Raw genomic sequence first — 8,003 nt, 5'->3', positions numbered from 1 at the left:
ATAGATGTACCTGTTAGGGAGGAAATTATGAATGAAAATGGATTTTTTTTTTTAAATAAATATCAGTTTTTAAAAACTTACAGGCTTTATTAGCTGGCACAGGACTGACCCCGCTAGAACCAGACCTACATGTTTGAAGGACCAACCAAACGATCTCTTCTTATTAGCTGAACATCTCCTCCTCCTCCTCCTCCTCCTCCTCCTCCTCCTCCATCTTGCCTCCTCCTCCTCCTCCTCCTGGAGGTTTTGTAGTCCAACCCCTTGCTCAAGCAGGAGAGCCTATATCATTTCGGACAAGTGGCTGTCCAGTCTTTTCGTTAAAACCTCCAGTGATGGAGCAGCCACCACTTCTGGAGGCAAGCTGTTCCACTGGTTAATTGTCCTCACTGTCAGGAAGTTTCTCCTTAATTCCAGGTTGCTTCTCTCCTTGATGAGTTTTCATCCATTGTGTCTTGTCTTGCCTTCTGGTCCTTTGGAAAAAATAATTTTGCCCCCTTCCTCTTCTTTCTGGCAACCCCTGAAATCCTGGAACTCCGCTATCAGATCACCCCATAGTTCTCTTTCTTCTCTAGACTAACCATACCGAGTTCCTGCAACCTTTCTTCATACGTTTTGCTCTCTTGAATCATCACAGTTGCTCTTCTCTGCACTTTTCCCACACCTTTTTGGTAATATGGGGATCAAAACTTCCTCCTTCTCCTTCTCCTTCTCTATGCTTTTTTGTTTTTCTCACCAAAATTCTCCATTATACTCTCCAGTCTGAAAAAGTTGATTTCCTGTCCCTGCCCACAGCCCTTTCGAAGTGCTAATGGGTTACGCCCTTCGCCTGCCCCTATTCTCCAGCGGGTTTTCACGGGCAGAATCCTGAAGGCTGACCATTATGGGAAGCCGAGGATCTTCTTCACACAGCAGGTCCCGGAGAACTGTAGTCGTTCTTTACGGCCAGCAGGATATCTCCTCGGCTGCCTTGCTAATCTCAAATGTCAAGGACGCTTCCCAATCACCCACTCAGGGACTGGGGGAGAATGATAGGTTGTAAATGATGCAGTCCATAAATCACACAACTGTGGAGTGGGAAGGGACCACCTGGAACATCTCATCCAGCCCCTGCAAGCAGCCTCTTCTTCAACATCAGCGCAGGCTTTATCTTTCACCTTGGATTTTTTTTTTAAAAAAATTATTTATTAAACAAACATAGATAGCCACTTGGTTTGTACATAGATGACTCTGGGCAGCTTATAAAATTTAATTTTTTCAAAAAAAAATAATCCACAATTTTGGTCACCATATCACAAAAAAGATGTTGAGAGTTTGGGAAAAATTCAGAGAAGATCAACTAAGATGATGCAAGGCCTGGAGGCCAAAACATACAAAGAACGGCTGCGGGACTTGGGTTTGGCTACTCTAGAGAAAAGAAGAAATAGGGGGGACATGATAGTAGCGTTCCAGTATCTAATAGCAGCTATTCCAGTATTTGAGGGGCTGCCCCAAAGATTCTATTCTATTCTATTCTGTTCTGTTCTGTTCTGTTCTGTTCTGTTCTACTCTACTCTACTCTACTCTACTCTACTCTACTCTACTCTACTCTACTCTACTCTACTCTGTTCTATTCTATTCCATATTTTCTATTCTATTCTGTTCTGTTCTGTTCTGTCCCATATTTTCTATTCTATTCTATTCTATTCTGTTCTGTTCTGTTCTGTTCTGTTCTATTCTATTCTATTCTATTCTATTCTATTCTATTCTATTCTATTCTATTCTATTCTATTCTATTCTATTCCATTCCATTCCATTCCATTCCATTCCATTCCATTCCATTCCATTCCATTCCATTCCATTCTATTCTATTCTATTCTATTCTATTCTATTCTATTCTATTCTATTCTATTCTATTCCATATTTCCTATTCAATTCAATTCAATTCTATTCTATTCTATTCTATTCTATTCTATTCTATTCTATTCTATTCTATTCTATTCTGTTCTGTTCTGTTCTGTTCTGTTCTAATCTATACTACTCTACTGTATTCTATTCTATTCTATTCTATTCTATTCTATTCTATTCTATTCTATTCTATTCTATTCTATTCTATTCTATTCTATTCTATTCTATTCTATTCTATTCTATTCTATTCTATTCCATATTTCCTATTCAATTCTATTCTATTCTATTCTATTCTATTCTATTCTATTCTATTCTATTCTATTCTATTCTATTCTATTCTATTCTATTCTATTCTATTCTATTCTATTCTATTCTATTCTATTCTATTCCATTCCATTCCATTCCATTCCATTCCATTCCATTCCATTCCATTCCATTCCATTCTATTCTATTCCATATTTCCTATTCAATTCTATTCTATTCTATTCTGTTCTGTTCTGTTCTGTTCTGTTCTGTTCTGTTCTGTTCTGTTCTAATCTATACTACTCTACTCTACTGTATTCTATTCTATTCTATTCTATTCTATTCTATTCTATTCTATTCTATTCTATTCTATTCTATTCTATTCTATTCTATTCTATTCTATTCTATTCTATTCTATTCTATTCTATTCTATTCTATTCTATTCTATTCTAAAACTCATTAACCCCACCCCACCCCCACAACATGGCAGTAACAACACAGTCAAGTCAACGTGTTGATTGGCTCTGTCTTCATGCGTGGTCCCCAGTCCTGCTGACAAAGCCATTTGGTCCCTCACATTGAATAAAAGCCCTTCCACGTCTTCCAAAAAGTCAGTGTATCTTTCCCACAGTGAAAAGAGAAGAAAAATGGAGGGAGGGACACACAAGGAGAAACTTCCTGACAGGGTCCCTTCCAACTCTGTTATTCTGTTATTCTGTTTTCGGAACCTTTCAGAAGAAACAGCTAGGTGAGGGCTGGGGAATTCTGGGAATTAAAGTCCACAAGTCTTAAAAGTTTCCAAGGTTGCAGTAGTCAATTATAAGATTATATCTTTCCAAGTTTGGTGCTTTGTTTTGTGTGTGTGTGTGTGTGTGTGTGTGTGCGTATTTTGGCGAATCTGTCCCTTTTTATCGGCGTACTTCCTAATGGGTCTGTTCAGCTGAGACTCAGAAACAATTGCCTGTTATCAGTGTGGTGATAAGCGCCAGGCTGAACTGGAACTATAGGTTCCCCCAGGACCGACTTCTCCGTCTCTCGTCTGCGCGGAAAGAAGACAAATTTAGATGTTTCCCCGTCCCCTGCTGAGTCAGAATGTCACGGAGTCTTTCCAGACCCTGGAGCCCCCGCTGGGACTCTCGGGGACGGAAGTGCAACACAGAGGTAGGAGCAGCTGGTGTCTAGACGAAGACCCCAGACCCACAGCGCACAGATACACAGACTTTGGCCGAGGCTGAGTCCCTGAACTATATAGGGCAAAGAGCAAAACCACGGTGAGATTTCAAAGGAAGCCCGACTTCCATAGATTTCCCAGGTGATGTCCGTGCACCTGTCTGCATGTGTCAAGAATGGACATTAGCAAGAGACGTTCATCGCTGTCTCGCTATCTTCTCTCTTCTGCCCTCTTTCCCCCATTACAGACGTTAATCTTTCCGGTCCCTGGAATGAATGAAGAATGAATGAATGAATGAATGTATATCTCTGTCTCTGTCTCTCCCTTCTCTCATCTATCTATCTATCTATCTATCTATCTATCTATCTATCTATCTATCTATCTATCATCTTTCTCTCAACCTATCTTCTATCTATCTTCTATTTTCTATCTATCTTCTATTTTCTATCTATCTGTCTGTCTGTCTGTCTATCTATCTATCTATCTATCTATCTATCTATCTATCTATCTATCTATCTATCTATCTATCTATCTATCTATCATCTCTCTCATCCATCCATCCATCCATCCATCCATCCATCCATCCATCCATCCATCCATCCATCCATCCATCCATCCATCCATCCATCCATCCATCCATCTATCTATCTATCTATCTATCTATCTATCTATCTATCTATCTATCTATCTATCTATCTATCTATCTATCTATCTATCTATCTATCTATCTATCTATCTATCTATCTACTCTGTCTCTTCTATCATTCTATTATCTATCTATCTATCTATCTATCTATCTATCTATCTATCTATCTATCTATCTATCTATCTATCTATCTATCTATCTATTCTCTCTTATCTATCTGTCTGTCTGTCTGTCCATCCATCCATCCATCCATCCATCCATCCACCCACCCATCTATCTATAATTTCATTTCTCTCACCTTTATTCTGTTTATAAATAACCTCAAGGCAGTGAGCACATCCTTTTCCTCCTGATATTTTCCCCACAACAGCCCTGTCAGGTGGGCTGGGCTGACAGAGAGGGACTGGCTCAAAGTCACCCAGATGGCTTTCCTACTTCAGGTGGGAAGACAGAAATCACCGTCTCCGGGTGATTAGGCCCATTGGAAAAAAACCCGTCCTTCTGGCTCAACCTCAGCCCTAAATAGCAGATATAAATCTCGTCCTTTGTGAGACCTTTCAGCAAGGGGTCTTCAAACCTGGCCCTTTGATGACTAGTGGACTTCAACTCCCAGAATACCTCAGGCAGGCATGCTGGCTGAGGAATTCTGGGAGTTGAAGTCCACCAGTCATGAAAGGGCCATATTTGAAGACCCCTGGTTTGGATCCAAGACCGCAGTTTCATCAAAATGGCCGACTGAGGAATTCTGGGAGTTGAAGTCCACCGGTCATGAAAGGGCCACGACTGAAGACCCCTGCCTTTTCGCGATGCTGTCAGAGACGACACTCCTGAGATCCAGGGGTTTCAAGCAGAGGCGAGCTGCTTGCGGTTCTCCATCTTTTACATCTCAGATCCCTCTTTAAGAGTGGCTTTTGCTTTTTTCCCCCGAGTTTGAAAAGATCGCTTCTCATCAGCCGTGCATCCAAAGGTAACCAGCAGGAGCACATTTGACATTCAGGGCCCAATTACAGCTGTCTTCTGCTGGCACTGTTTTTTTTTTTGACGTGCACCTGAAGGCTTGTGCCATGACCCGTTTCCCAGAGCTTCAGGCTTCAAGGAGAACCGGGTTTCAAAGCAGAAACCTCGTTCCACATGCGGGAGAGAAAGAGAGAGTGGGTTTTCTGAGGTAGCCTGGATCCCCCTGGCTCACTATTTTTATTTTTATTTTAAAATACAGATGCTCTGTTGCACCCAGTTGACGGCAGGTAGCAAATCAGCCAACGCTTTTTCTAGAGCTAGGCCTTTGCTTGCTTCCTTATCTTGCTCATATAGGCTTCCCCTCAAAACAAAACCTGTATTACTGGGGAGGACCCCCCCCCCCAAAGGTGCTTTTTTTAGGAGGCAGCTTGGACTTCCCTGCGTTTTCTTTGCAGGTGTTTCGCTTCTCATCCCAGAAGCTTCTTCAGCTCTGACTGGATGGTGGGGAACGGAAGGATTTATACTCCTTGCAGACAGCTGGTCACTTGCCTTCTTTTTGAGGCCACTTGGAGGGTCACCCGAGTGGTGCAAATGGGTGTGGAGCCTTCTTGGAACTGCTGAAAGGACTCTGTTGTAGACTGGAGATGGATGATGTCCTTTCAGCAGTTCCAGCACCACTGAGGTGACCCTGAGGACACAGGTCAACCTCCAGGTGGCCTCAACGACTCTCTAAAAGGATGCAAATGACCGGCTGGGTGTCTCCTTTGGGAAGGTAAAAAGTCCACGGGAGGTGGGAAAAAGAAGAAGCTTCTTAGATGAGAAGGGAAACGTCTTAAAGAAAAGGCTCCACCACACCCATTTGCACCACTCAGGTGACCCTGAGGATTCAGGTAAACCTCCAGGTGGCCTCAACAGCTCTCTAAAAGGATGCAAATGACCAGCTGTCTGCAAGGAATAGGAATCCTTCCCCACCATTCCAGTCGGAGCTGAAGAAGCTTCTTGGATGAGAAGTGAAACATCTTAAAGAAAAGGCTCCACCACACCCATTTGCACCACTCAGGTGACCCTGAGGACACCCAGATAAACCTCCAAGTGGCCTCAACGACCCTCTAAAAGACTGCAAATGACCAGCTGTCTGCAAGGAGTATAAATCCTTCCATTCCCCCACCATCCAGTCAGAGCCGCAGAAGCTTCTGGGATGAGAAGCGAAACGTCTTCAAAGAAAAACCAAGAAAGTCTATTTGCCTCTTGAAAAAAGTACCTTTGGGATCACCTGGATGACAGAATCTCCACAGAGATTCCTGGGGAGAGGAAATGCATTTCGATAAAATTACAGGCGGTCCCCCAGTGACGAGCACAACGGAGCCCCAACTGTTTGCTCGAGAAGCGGCGAAGCAATTCCCGTTGTCAGCCATTTTGTGAGAGCGCCCGCAAACTTCCTCCCAGCGCTTTAGCTCGCGGGAGAGATGGGGGAGAACGAAAACCTCAACGTCTGGTTTGACTAAGTGAAAGGGTTTGGCAAAGCTAAAAGGAAAAGACCGTTGTCCTCAAGACTAATATTATTTCCTACCACATTCTGCAGAAAGGGCTGCTTCTTGTTACCGTTATTATTTTAGAGCGGCGCATTTATTTCAATAAAGAGCACGTGTTGGCCACCAGCCCAGTAGACAGACAAGGTTAATGTCATTAATTACCAACCCAGGACTTGATTAATGACCTATTTCCTGGCACTCCGGCAGTTGGTTACGCAAACCTTGTAAAAACTGCCAAAAGATTAAGACAAGCCAGATAATTGGGTCGCTTGTACATCCACCGCATCGCAGTTGCCTCCTCCCCTCTCCGTTCTCCTGGATCAGGATAGCAATCCAGGCTCTCTTGAACCCTCAACAGCGGGTAGATTCCAGATGTTTTGGCATCACCCTCACTGTCTTTAGGGAGCTGTGGACAGGAGAGAAATGTTGTGATGCCAGCGAAGTGAGGCAAAAGGCATTTTTTTAAAAAAAATCCTGAAGGTGTTTTTTCAAAGGGCAACTGGACTCGTTTGGTTTTAATTTAATTTAATAATATAACAATTTAATTTGTATACCGCCCTTCTCCCGAAGGGGTTTCGCTTCTCATCCCAGAAGCTTCTTCAGTCAGAACGGAAGAAGCTTCTTGAGTGAGGAGCAAAACATCTTCACGCATTTCTGGTGCTCAGCCGCTGGCAGCGTCCTGCGGTCACGTGACTGTGGTTTCTGACATGCCCCCCTCCCAAAATAGGTATTTACCTATTTAATCCGACCCGTAGCGAACAAGGGCTTCACTTTTTGCAAACTGCCTGCAGTTTTTTAAGTGGTGTTTATGGAGATTCGCAGTCCCGGATTGTCGCAAAGGTGTTTTTTTTCAAGAGCCAAGTAGACTTTCTTTGTTTTGCTTTGAAGGCGTTTCGCTTCTCATCCCGAGAAGCTTCCTCGGGTTCTGACTGAATGGTGAGGAATGGAAGGATTTATATTCCTTCCCATCATTTGAAAACTGTAGCTGGGGAATTTTGGGAGTTGAAGTCCACTGGTCCTAAAGTTGCCAGGGTCGGAGTCCCCGGATTGAAAAACTGGCTGGTGAATTCTGGGAGTTGAAATCCACTAGTCCCAAAGTTCCCAGAGTCAGAATCGCCTGATTGAAAACGTGGCTGGGGAATCCTGGGAGTTGAAGTCCACTGGTCCTAAAGTTGCCAGGATGGGAATCCCCTGATTGAGAAACTGGCTGAGGAATTCTGGGAGTTGAAGTCCACTAGTTCTAAAGTTCCCAGGGTTGGAGTCCCCGGATTGAAAAACTGGCTGGGGAATTCTGGGAGTTGAAGCCCACTAGTTCTAAAATTCCCAGGATCAGAATCCCCTGATTGAAAAACTGGCTGAGGAATTCTGGGAGTTGAAGTCCACTAGTTCTAAAGTTCCCAGGGTTGGAGTCCCCGGATTGAAAAACTGGCTGGGGAATTCTGGGAGTTGAAGTCCACTAGTCCCAAAGTTCCCAGAGTCGGAATTGCCTGATTGAAAACGTGGCTGGGGAATTCTGGGAGTTGAAATCCACTGATCCTAAAGTTCCCAGAGTCGGAATCGCCTGATTGAA

General features: G+C 43.4%; 1 protein-coding gene and 1 long non-coding RNA gene across 2 annotated transcripts in view; both read left to right on the top strand.

Annotated features, from left to right (window-relative positions):
- LOC308663138 overlaps positions 1-8,003 on the top strand; it is an 861,733-nt gene that overhangs the window by 71,471 nt on the left and 782,259 nt on the right. The window lies entirely within an intron of this gene.
- Positions 1-8,003, top strand: part of ARK2C (arkadia (RNF111) C-terminal like ring finger ubiquitin ligase 2C) — a gene marked incomplete at both ends in the record, with an annotated part of 99,673 nt that overhangs the window by 66,130 nt on the left and 25,540 nt on the right. The window lies entirely within an intron of this gene.

Source organism: Vipera berus (genome assembly GCF_964194415.1).
Source record: "Vipera berus genome assembly, chromosome: 2".
NCBI classification, from domain to species: Eukaryota; Metazoa; Chordata; class Lepidosauria; order Squamata; family Viperidae; genus Vipera; species Vipera berus.
This window is presented reverse-complemented; position numbering and strand designations above follow the sequence as displayed.